Genomic DNA, 12,659 nt, shown 5'->3' with positions numbered 1-12,659 from the left:
AAAATAAGGAAATGTCTAAGTGAAACCAAACTTTTGAATGTCAGTGTATATCTATACACACACAGAGTATATTTAAAGACTTAAAGGGACAGTCAACACCAGAATGTTTGTTGTTTTAAAAGATAGATATTCCCTTAATTACCAATTCCCCAGTTTTGCATAACCAACACAGTTATAATTATACACGTTTTACCTCTGTAATTACCTTGTATCTAAGCCTCAGCAGTCTGCCCCCTTATTTAAGTTCTTTTGACAGACTTGCATTTTAGCCAATCAGAGCTGTCTCCATGGTAAATTCACGTGCATGAGCTCAATGTTATCTATATAAAACAAGTAAACTAATGCCCTCTAGTGGTGAAAAACTATCAAAATGCATTTAGATTAGAGGCGGCCTTCAAGGTCTAAGAAATTAGCATATGAACCTCCTAGGTTTAGCTTTCAACTAAGAATACAAAGAGAACCAAGCAAAATTGGTGATAAAAGTAAATTGGAAAGTTTTTTAAAATTACATGCCCTATTTGATACATGAAAGTTTTCTTTGGACTTGACTGTCCCTTTAAAGGGGCCGATGGAGTTTCCAGGCATACAATTGCCTAGCTACATATTTTGGTTAGTTCCAACTCCTGTGTTGCCATAAATGTTCTTACCTGCACATATGTATCCACTTAAAGTTTGCTCCGATACCGTGCAGCCTATTTTCTATCTAGCCTCTTAAATATAATCCACTTGTTGCACTATGCTAGATCCTACATCCTAAACGTATATACATATTACAAGTTGTGTCATAGCTAGCAGAGGCTCCACAGTCTTCGATATATGCATTTCTGTTTCTTCTTAGTTTAGAACAGTTATATTCTCATACTAGAACTAGTTATGCCTACTATAAAGTAGGTAAAAACTATAATATTCTATATTGCAAATTGCACTACTGCTGGTGAGAACCCCATTAGGCTCTATACCGACTTAGAGCTGTTTCTTGAAAGATAGACACTAATGATCTTTTATTATATCCTATTTAATAGTTTTTATCCCACCAAGACACCAAAATCTATACCGCTAGCCCCGTCCCCGATATAGTTTACTTGGTAAACATAGGAAAATGTATCCAATGACCTATATCCCTAAAATCTTAATGTATATATCTCATTTAAGAAACAACGGATTTGATTAAGCCCCTTGGGTGATTAGATAACATCTAATGAACATACATGGCGGCTTTATGAACACCTATACATCATCTGACATCATTAAACTTATAATATAGAAAGCTTCCTTCATATCATAGCTTACCCCTTCCCCTCTTAATTTCGACCATTACATATCTATATACTTATATCTAGAATCCCCTTTAGCTACCCCGAAATAGCCTGACTTATATCCTAAATGATGTGTAAACCACCACAAGGTTATGATAGAGTGAATATTGATTGCACATATTGTACAGCATATTCTAGGAGATCCTCACTTATTTATAAAACTTGTGGCTTATTCTATGATCTATCTGGCCACATAGAGAATATTGCAATGTTACATCACTTTATAATTCACTATATCTCAATTATGTCAACGTCAGTTGATATTATTCAATTGATGCTCTTGATTATACTATGTTAACATAATATGTATATCAATAGTTTTGTTCATGGATATGCATAGCTTATCACTGTATGAGAGTTACGTTTGTGGCATTTTGTATTGACTTGTTTATCACCTCAATAAAATATAAATGACAAAATAAAAAAAGACTTAAAGGGGCAGTAAACATAACAACATTATGCTTTGTTTTGCAGTTCTTATCTTGTCATTTTTGCTAATTAGGGAGAGATATGTGTCAGGTTTAGGTGTGTGTAACCTGCCAAGTGCACTTTGAAAACTTAGAACTGTAAAGAAAATTTTCAGCATTAAATTGCAAAAAAAAGTGTGGGGGCAATGTTGCCTCTAAGGCCAGTTTTGTGTGTGGCTCAGCAATGGAACAGTTAATTAGGGAACCAAACCATTCAATTGGCAAACACTGCACAATGCAGGCTGCAAGGTATAGTTTTCTTATTAACTGTTTCATTGCTGGGCCGCACACAAAGCTGGCCTTAGAGGGAACACTGGTGGGAGAGATAAATAATGAAAGGATACTGCAAATGTGTTGTACTATGCATAAAGGACCATTTAAGGGATACTAAACCCATTTTTTTTTTCTTTCATGATTCGGATAGAGCATGAAACTTTCTAATTTACTCCTATTATCAATTTTCTTTGTTCTCTTGCTATCTTTATTTGAAAAAGCAAGAATCTAAGCTTAGGAGCCGGCCCATTTTTGGTTCAGCACCTGGGTTGCGCTTGCTGATTTGTGGCTAAATGTAGCCATTTTATTAGCTTTTCACAGCTAGACAGCACTAGTTCATGTGTTTCATATAGAAAATGTGCTCACTCCCGTGAAGTTATTTATGAGTCAGCACTAATTGGCTAACATACAAGTCTGTCAAAAGAACTGAGATGAGGGCAGTCTGCAGAATCTTAGATACAAAGTAATCACAGAGGTACAAAGAGTATTAATATAACAATGTTGGCTATACAAAAACTAGGGAATGGGTAATAAGGGGAATATCTATCTTTCAAAACAATAAACATTTTCATTGTCCCTTTAACTAAGTGCAAAAAGTCTGTTTTTTTCAGTGGGGATTTTTTTTCCAGAGGTAAATTACAGTAAAGTGGTCAAAATAAATAATACACATATATTGCATAATCTTCAGTACAAACATTATCAGTGCATTTGTCCTGGCAATAGTTTGTCTTTATAAGATGCTGTTGAAATGCTGCTATGTAATTACTTCTAATAAGCCTTTTTTTCTCATCACTATCAATATTTTTATACTCTCCTTTATAAAATGCTTTTTTCCCTCTCATGTCTTCAGTATCCTTGTTGGCCAAAAATGTATTTGAAGAAGTTAAGTTGATAGAAAGTGACTACTTGAAGGTCACCTTTTCCAGAGCTGAAACCAGTTTGTATTATTAGTCTCAGAAATAACCTAATAACCTTCTTGAGAGTTTGGATTCACATAAATACTTGTGCCTTCAAGACAGCCTGTTTAATCTCAGACATGATGTCCCAGTTGTATTGTGGATAATGAGAATTCTCTCTTTGCACAGGAGGGGATTGCCATCAAAAATCCCAATGGGTAATTTAATTTGTGATCTCCGTAGTGTTTTTTCTTTAGGACAAAGTTGTTAATAGTTACGCCAAATCAGTATATGTCACCTTTAATTGATTTAGAACATTCTCTAGGCTGTACTTTCAGGTAAACCACTATTTTGTCAACATCTATTGCATTTTTGTAGTGATCTAGTTATAAAATGATACTGAGAATATTTTATGTACATATATAGTCATGCTTGAGGGAAATATTGCATTTTGTATCTATTTATGAGTTTGTCATTATACCAATAACTATTCAACATCAAATATTTGAAGTTCAAATACCCTTTTGTCAGGGGAATGATGTTTCTTTATTGAAGTTATTAATTTATGCTAAAAAAAATTGCTTGTGGTTATTGCAACTTATAGATCTTACACTGTGAGACAGTAAATAATAAATGTATGATTGAAATTCCATTATACAAATATCCATTGGAGTCTTGAGGAGGTGAAAAGCAACAGGGGGCAGATGCCCCTTACGGATTTTTCCTATTTTCCTTGAGTTGCAGACTTCCTACACATGAGTTGGCAACTCAGGTACAAAGTATGGCAAATTATGTCTTTAAATGTCACTACGTTTAGCCCACAGCTGATAGAGTTACTCTGTGTTTCTTCTCAAATCCTTCCCACTTACAGTTGACCAGACCCACTCACTTGTGTAGCTCAGACATCCGCAAACCAATACAATAAGGGGCATAATTAGATCTTACTGGACTCTTGACAAGGGCTGCGAAGGAGGCTCCTGTTTCAACAGTGCCCTTTCTGACAGTCATAATAAAAAGAAGCTGACCTGGCAGCCACATAGGATAGGGAGCTGCCTCTCTGTGACTGTGAGAAACCCTTCCTTCTGCACAAGAGGACCTGCTATTGTGTCCTATACAAATATGGAGAAGGCTTTTGTGTACAGCAAAACATTGGTGCCCATCTTGGAAACCTTGCCACCATATAGAAAAGGCAAATCTTTACACTTTCGTTAAACCGTAAGCCCTTTTTGAAAGGGGCAGACAGATGGCGACAAAATGCAGGTGGAGCCCTGGCCCAACCAGGTCCCCATGTAGTGATGTCACCACTGATTAAAGGGTCAGATGGGCCCCTAAAGATGTGGGCCCAATAAAAGTGGACTGTGGAGACTTGAGATCCTTATCATTATGCCCTTGAATAGTCTTTTGAAAGGTATACTATTCAGCTAAGAATAGAATCCTTCATCTCACATGCTCAGTTACATTGATACATCTATGTAAGATCTTTTTACCCCTATCTGATTAAATGAGCATGAAACAGGAACTGAATAATTAAAACACAATTCAAATGAAAAAAACCAACAAAAGTTAATAAATTAAATAAAAATAAATGATCAAACTTAAAGCAAAAATATTCAGTGAGTATATATTTTAAACAAAAAGATTGGCATCAGCCTTGTTATTTAATCCTTTAGGTATATGTGGCTGTAAATCCAGTAATATGAATTCATAAATTAAGTAGTAGAATCCAAATTAAGTAGTGTTCTGAAGTGCTTAACTATTGTTATGATTTTTTTATGGAATGGAACTTAGTCTTACCTATATACTGTTTGCAGCAGTAAATGCATTACAGTAAACATGTAAACACAACTGTAGTACTGTAATTAATAAACATGACATACCAGTGCATTTTAATATTGCATTATTGTTTGTATACAATTGTGTGTTTAACCCTAGCAAATGGTTAAATTCAGATAACTCTCTTGTAACATTTAAATACTGGGACCCATCTGCGCATAATTGAGGCAACATTGGATTGTTTCTGCTTTTTTGCATGCAACAGATAAATCGCTCATATTACAAGTTGAAAGTAAATGCAAATACGAGAGTGCAAACCCGATTTATGCTTGTTGGGTTAGTGCTTCTGAAAACCTTGCAAAAAGGGTAGTGAATTAGAAAAAAAATATTGCACGAAACACAACATACAGTAAATACAATAAAATAAACTTTTAGGGGCCGAATTATCATTGTCTGGCGGAAATGATACACTGTAGCGTATCATGTCTGCCACACATCGCTGAATGCCGACAGCATACGCTGTCAGCATTTAATATTGCACAAGCAGTTGTGGCAGACCGCTGTTCTGCCATTTCTGGCAAGCCTGAAGGCTTGCACGGAAACAGGACGTCAGGGGCCCTTGATAAATCGGCCCCTTACACTCATATATACACTATCAGATAAAAATAAATCATATAAATGCTCATAAAAATATTTATAACAGTTAAAAGGTATATGGTATATGGCAATGTATTTGAATGTAATGGGCTATAATATATATCTATATGCAGTAAATATGTATATATATATATATATATATATATATATATATATATATATATATATATATATATATATATATATATATATATATATATATAAAACATAGAGGGCACTCTCTGGTCTTTTCAATGAGTGAAGTTTAATATAACAAGGGTGGCGTTTTGGTGACGCTTGTTATATTAAACTTCACTTGTTGAAAAGACCAGAGAGTGCCTCCCTATGTTCTATGTATTAAATTGTTGGCACCCTGACAGGTGAATATTGAAGTGAAAGTGCTCTCTTATTAAATAATAATTATATTGTAATATTTAATAATGTGTTTTACTGTTTATTTACTGTACATATTAAACATTCCGTTGTTCTTCACATACAGGAATATGTTATTTTTATTATATATATATATATATATATATATATATATATATATATATATATATATATATATATATATATATATATATATATATATATATATATATATACAGGTGGCCCTCTGTTCAATTTGCGCCGTTTCAGAATAACAACCTTTTTTTTCAGTCATGTGCAGTAATTAAAATAGGCAGTAGGTGGAGCTGTCCGCTTGTTTTGCAGCAAAGTTATGCAACTTAACAGGTCTGAAATTGATCTGTGTACACAGAACAGACATTAGCTATCGAGCAGCCACTTCCCTATTATCTTCCTGTTAAGCTGCTTGGGGTGAAGGTGCCTAACTGCCTATTAATCACTGCAGATTGAAATGTATAGAATAGATGCAGACCCAATATTATCTAACATGCTAAGAATACAGAGAACTGTAAAAATGCAGGTAAAAAAATGTTTTTGTTCATTAAACTTAGTTTGATGATGATGCAGTCTGTTGTGTGATTATTTAATTAGTAGCTGTTAGCAAATGTTTTTGTTCATTAAACTTAGTTTGATGATGATACAATCTATATTATTAGGTTTATAAAGCTGTTTAGCATTTAAAGTCTTCATTTCAAAGCTTTAAAAATAATGCATTAGGTGTTACTTATGTCAGTTTTGAGAGGGGTCTGGAACCTAACTCCCTCACTTCCCATTGACTTACATTATAAACTGGGTTTAAATTTACAACGGTTTCGATTTACAACCATTCCTTCTGGAACCTAACCCCGGCGTAAACTGAGGGCTACCTGTACATATACACATATACCTGTATATATACAGTTGTGCTCATAAGTTTACATACCCTGGCAGAATTTATGATTTCTTGGCCATATTTCAGAGAATATGAATAACACAAAAACTTTTCTTTCACTCATGGTTAGTGTTTGGCTGAAGCCATTTATTATCAATCAACTGTGTTTACTCTTTTGAAATCATAATGACAACAGAAATTACCCAAATGACCCTGTTTAAAAGTTTACATACCCTGGTGATTTTGGCCTGATAACATGCACACAAGTTGACACAAAGGGGTTTGAATGGCTAGTAAAGGTGACCATCCTCACCTGTGATCTGTTTGCTTGTAATTAGTGTGTGTGTGTATAAAAGGTCAATGAGTTTCTGGACTCCTGACAGACCCTTGCATCTATCATCCAGTGCTGCACTGACAATTCTGGATTCTGAGTCATGGGGAAAGCAAAAGAATTGTCAAAGGGTCTGCGTGAAAAAATAGTTGAACTGTATAAAACAGGAAAGGGATATAAAAAGATATCCAAGGAATTGAGAATGCAAATCAGCAGTGTTCAAACTCTAACCAAGAAGTGGAAAATGAGGGGTTCTGTTTGATAACATACTGCATTCATCTTGCCATCAATTCTGACCAAATTTCCTGTGCCTTTGTAGCTCACACATCCCCAAAACATCAGCGATCCACCTCCGTGCTTCACAGTAGGAATGCTGTACCTTTCATCATAGGCCTTGTTGACTCCTCTCCAAATGTAGCGTTTATAGTTGTGGCCAAAAAGCTACATTTTGGTCTCATCACTCCAAATGACTTTGTGCCAGAAAGTTTGAGGCTTGTCTCTGTGCTGTTTGACAAATTGTAAGCAGAATACTTTGTGGCATTTGTGTAGTAATGGCTTTCTTCTGGTGACTCGACCATGCAGCCCATCTTTCTTCAAGTGCCTCCTTATTGTGCATCTTGAAACAGCCACACCACATGTCCTATATTTTACCTGAAGTTATTTGTGGGTTTGTCTTTGCATCCCGAACAATTTTCCTGGCAGTTGTGGATGAAATTTTAGTTGGTCTACCTGGTTTGGTTTCAACAGAACCCCTCATTTTCCACTTCTTTATTAGAGTTTGAACACTGCTGATTTGCATTCTCAATTCCTTGGATATCTTTTTATATCCCTTTCCTGTTTTATACAGTTCAACTACATTTTCTCGCAGATCCTTTCACAATTCTTTTGCTTTCCCCATGATTTAGAATTCAGAATCGTCAGTGCAGCACTGGATGAAAAATGTAAGGGTCTGTCAGGAGTCCAGAAAAAAAGGAGACCTTTTATACACACACACTAATTACAAGAAAACAGAAAAGTTTTTTTGTGTTATCATTCATATTCTCTGAAAAATGGCCAAGAAATCATAAATTCTGCCAGGGTATGTAAACTTATGAGCACAAGTGTATATTTTACACTAACAAGCCTCTGACAAAGCGGATATACTCTGTGAAACACGTTAGGCCACGCCCACCTCATGCCACAGTGCAGGACGCAGACTAGTGATACACATTACATAGTAGCAGTTTGAATATTATTAGTAGCAGTTTGCCACATTATTTGGCTATTTCAGCACTAAGATTGAGAACTCTTTATTGGGACTGCCCTACAGCGGACTACATACAGTCTCAGACTACTGCTAACTCCAGTGTTGGTGCAGGAGGATTCACTTATAAGCTGCCATTTCTCTGTGGGTTTTAAGAAGACCGGAACATTGTTTTTCCAGATAAGACATTCCTTTATCTGCTGATATTTGTGCATATATTGATTGCATATATTGTCTGTATTTATTGAGCATTGTATTTTTATTTAGTGTGCACAGTTTTTTCGAGTCTCTGTGCTATACATACCGACTCTTTTGTTCATATATAGATATATATATATATAAATATATATTTAGTCATAAAAATTGGGGTTTCACAATTTAGGTCTAATGCAATGTCAAGTTTGCGCACATTAAATCTTATCAAGCTTAAGGCGCATTATTGTAATATTGCATATAAAATATTAAAAAGCATTCATAATAATTATTATATATTATTATAAACATTATTAAAAATGATGTGTGTGTGTGTGTCTATTAAACATCAGAGCTCTTCTGCAGTCTTACATTTTGCCAAGTGGCAATTGCAGTGGACAAGTTCTCTGCAGCTTGATATATTTCCCTGTAAGACATGCTAGAATTAGTCTAGGTATCATTGTGAAAAAGAAAATAGGTCATACTGCCTCCAGGTTTGTGTAGAATGTATTACAGTATCTGAAATAATATTGAATAATTATTATTATTATTGTTTTATATTTTATATGTAATATTTCAATAACACACCTTAAAGAAGTGTAATCTTGCAAATTATTTAGAAGAAAAATAAAGTAGTGAACTCACACTTTAAAATAGCACCATGAGTATGGTGCAAAAGTGGAGGCTGGAACCTTCAGTCTCCAGCTGACTAATACTTCGGTAAACAGTCTTCCTGGTTACCTTCAGCTGGTAGTAAGGCAAGGAGTAGTCTGAAAAAATCTTATAATGTTGTATTAAACACTTTCCGATAATCCCCAAATTGACAACATAAAAGTACTTCAATTGCCAAACTGTTATTGTGCAATGCGTTTCTCGATCTATAGTATGTCAACATCTATGTGTAATTAGATAATAGGTGAGTATTATATCTGTCATAGTAACACTCCAGATGGTGTTCAACAGATACACATATTTGCAACATACCAATACTGAAGTTAGCCAGAACACTCCTACACAATATATAAAATGATAGCTGCGGAGAAGGTACGCCCATTTTATGCATTATCAAAACGCACCAAAACAACCTCTAGTTTTACGTCACATGGCTCAACGGAAGTCAGAATATACATCAACCTGCCAGAGTGTCCCAACCCACACCTACGAATCCTGGTCGTAAGCACATGGGTGAAACCCATGCATCATCGATACGCCCCCAGGGTATCGCTGATCAGACGACCGTCAAAGTTATGTGTATAATGACCTATCCCATTCTCAATTAAAGGTAAAGCATTCTAACTAATCTATAACATATTGTGTTTGCACAATATATGTGTGTCCAGGTGTGGCTGCTGGATGCTTGGGAAGTCCATATCACTTTCAGTGTGAGGCAAATTAAGATTTTATTGTTTTATTGATTCAATTTGTTTATTTTTGTTTGATTTTATTTAGATTTGTTTTAATCATGTTTTATATTTGCTATTAAATTATTTTACTTAGCTCTTATGCCAACACAATATGTATGAGTATATAAGTTAATTGAGAATGGGATAGAAAGGGCATTATACATGTCACTTTGACAATGCATCCAGATCGCCACTTCCTGACCCAGAGCCCGACCCGCTCTAACTGGAGGCTTAGCGAGCTTGGCTCCCTGAGCCTGCACTAACTCTAGCTTGCACTAACTTGAGCGTGCTAAACCTACAGTTTGCTTGGACCGAGCCCTGGAATGAAGAGGAGAAGGTTAGAGCGCTCTCCAGCATGTGAGGGTATGTATTTTAGGTACAGGTAAAATCTTCTTTTTAAACATTAACATTCATTTAACAAAAATGAATGTAAATGTTTAACTAAAATTCAATAATCATTTTGTTTTAAACTAAACAAATACCGAATAGTGCAACCAATGAATATTCGGGTAAACCAATTTTCCTGAATATTTGTTACGAAAATTTCAGATGAAACTGATTTTATTTTGTCTGAACATCTTTATTAAATATCAGAGCTCTTCTGCAGTCTTACATTTTGCCAAGTGGCAATTGCAGTGGACAAGTTCTCTGCAGCTTGATATATTTCCCTGTTAGACATGCTAGAATTAGTCTAGGTATCATTGTGAAAAAGAAAATTGGTCATACTGCCTCCAGGTTTGTGTGTTTTATATATCGTCACCACTGTTTGATTCATTATGCAGAGCCACCACTGATGTTATGTTATGCAGCCACCACCATGCAGAAATTAAGCCATTATAGCTAGTATAGTTATAATAAATCAGATCAACAGTCAAGAATTTTATGTGGCAACAGAAATCAATTGTTTATAGCTGCTTAATACATAATTAAGAAGCAGTAATGGCAGGGTATATCATTTTTTCATCATTTGATGAAAAATTATATTGCATATTTTAAGGTATTTGACTGGGAAGGGCTCAAAAGTATATATATGTATGTATATGTACACATACATATTAACACATAAACTCATAAATACACATATAGACACAAATATCAAAATATATACACACGTGTTGGCTCCGACATTCATGTGTGGTGGAGTTGTCAAAAGCTCTCTAAACTATGGGAAGAAGTTTTTTCACTACTTGCATCCTTAAACATTGACCTTCGGCCTAGTCATAAATCTGCACTGTTTAACATTTTTACACCTACGCTTCCCAGGCATCAGAAACAGTTGGCTATTTTCATATTTGCAGCAACTAAGATTGCTGTGGCGAGGGCGTGGACTCAATGAGAGCCTCCATCAATACGTCACATAGTCAAAAACATGGACTCATTTGCCAAAATGGAAAGAAACTTTTACCAGCACTTAGATAAATTAGATACTTATTGGAAAATCTGGGACTCCTGGCTACACCGCTAGGTTGCTTCCCGTTGTCTTTATCAGCCCCTACTTTACCAGACAACATGCAACATATCACCCTGCTACAAATACCCCGCTCCCTCTCTGCTCCCCTTCCCCCCCTCTTTTTTTTTCTTTACCCCCTGAGGATGAGAGTATCACTTAGTTCATTTCATAGTGAGCTGCTTGATAATTGGCATAGCTTGAGTTTTTCCCCAAAAAACTGATGATAAAAACCAGACTCCAGTGGACAGCTATTCGATAAAAAACAGTGCATTGGCTGTGTAAGATGGTGTAAATACTTGTGTTCATGCACTACTGTGTGGTTAATTTTAATATAAATAATGTTAATGTTACATAATGTTTGCAGTTATGTTGACCTAAAAAGACAAGAGCTTCAAGAAAAATTTCCGACACATACAGAGTTATTATATGATAACATGGATTTGGACTCGTATTTGATGCCCACAATGGACGATTCTGTATTGTGTATAGATATCCTCAGTTGCAACTGGTCACCTGTTGAATATTCTGTTGTAAAAATGTTTGTCAGTTATGTACCATGTTGAAATCTAATAAAGCTCTTAAAAAAAAATAATATTAAAAAATGACAAAAAAACAGAACAAAAATAAAAAAATATATATATATACACACATACACATATTTAGACATATATATATATATATATATATATATATATATATATATATATATATATATATATATATATATACATATATATATAAATGTGATTTACCATGAATTTTAATATATAGATGTAATTCAACCCAATGTAAATAAACTAAAAACTGTCTCAACAGGGTTTGTGTCTTAAATAGATTTGTGTGCGGCGAAAAAAAACATTTCGGAATGATTCGGAATTTTTCAAATTTCGTTTTCGGATAGATTTGAATTTGGATGATTTGTATTCGTTTCAAATTCAAATAAATTTGGATGTATTCAGTTCGGATTCGATTCGTAAATTCGTAAGTTCGCTATGTGTTAGGTGGGATGTGCTGTGTATAAGACTAGTATTATGTACTGTATATTAGGTGTAACCCATCTGAATCAACATAAGTACCAACCTCACAGGTACCAGCTACACAAGCTAGCAGAGGTATATAACCTAATATACTGAACAATACTAGTGTAATTGTGATAAGTCTATGGCCATTCGAATGTAACGAAAAAATCCAAACTAATTTAGATTTATTCATTACAAATGCATTCAAATTAGTTTAGTTTCGTTGCTAGGGTAATTCGGAAATTTGAATCGATCCGAAGCTCCGAATTTGACAAATTTCGATTTGGAACTAAACAAAACGCACATGTCTAGTCCTAAATCAAACTTACAAAGAAAGATGTTATGACCTTAATATTTATATCTTAAAGATTGAGAAGG

The sequence above is a fragment of the Bombina bombina genome, chromosome 5 (genome assembly GCF_027579735.1).
Source record: "Bombina bombina isolate aBomBom1 chromosome 5, aBomBom1.pri, whole genome shotgun sequence".
Taxonomy (NCBI): domain Eukaryota; kingdom Metazoa; phylum Chordata; class Amphibia; order Anura; family Bombinatoridae; genus Bombina; species Bombina bombina.
Note: the sequence above shows the minus strand (reverse complement) of the source record.